This window comes from Sinocyclocheilus anshuiensis, unplaced genomic scaffold (genome assembly GCF_001515605.1).
Source record: "Sinocyclocheilus anshuiensis isolate Anshui unplaced genomic scaffold, SAMN03320099.WGS_v1.1 scaffold159, whole genome shotgun sequence".
NCBI lineage: Eukaryota > Metazoa > Chordata > Actinopteri > Cypriniformes > Cyprinidae > Sinocyclocheilus > Sinocyclocheilus anshuiensis.
This window is the reverse complement of record NW_015549567.1, coordinates 711141-711786: the sequence shown is the minus strand read 5'-3', so window position 1 is coordinate 711786 and position 646 is coordinate 711141. Positions and strand designations below refer to the sequence as shown.

The following is a 646-nucleotide window of genomic DNA, read 5'->3' as shown; positions in this document are numbered from 1 at the left end:
AGGTCATTATTTATAATAAATAAAAAGAAAATAAGTAGAAAGAATAGAGAATGCTAGTGTTAGAGGCTCTTTATAAATAAAAAAAACATGATGATAAAATTAGAATTATCATTATAATAGAGTGCGCTAGAGTTAGAGGGTCAAATGAAGATGAAAGATGTGTTTTCAGCTGTTTCTTGAAAATATTAAGGACTCAGCTGCTTGGATCGAGCTGGGCAGGTCATTCCGCCAAGAGGGAACAGTTCATGTAGAAGACCATGAAAGTTTTATCATAGGTAGAATGCAAAATGTTTCAATACAAGCATTTCAGTCAAATGTAATTTATGCAATATTTCAAACCTTTACCCCACTTGGGAAAAATCAACCCATGGCAACATGTAGCAACAAGTAGCCCAATTCTGTGGAAAAAAAATGCGTACTTGGCAACCCTGCATCCAACAAGAGCTGCAGGAGTCAGATTTGACTGATCTCAGATCAAGAATAAGGAGAGATGACTGACAAGACCATGCTTGAGTATCTTGTAAGATGTGCTCCCTTTACACAGAGTGTGTGTGATCGCGAAATCGAAAGTTAAAGTAAACAGCGCAAACGCTAATTCAAAAATATTTAAATACACCGCATCCTGAGAGCGGCTCCCTGATGCGCC

At 37.5% G+C, this 646-nt stretch overlaps 1 protein-coding gene across 1 annotated transcript in view; it reads right to left on the bottom strand.

The window, feature by feature from the left end:
* Positions 1–646, bottom strand: part of LOC107657282 (RNA polymerase II subunit A) — a 20227-nt gene that overhangs the window by 12719 nt on the left and 6862 nt on the right. The window lies entirely within an intron of this gene.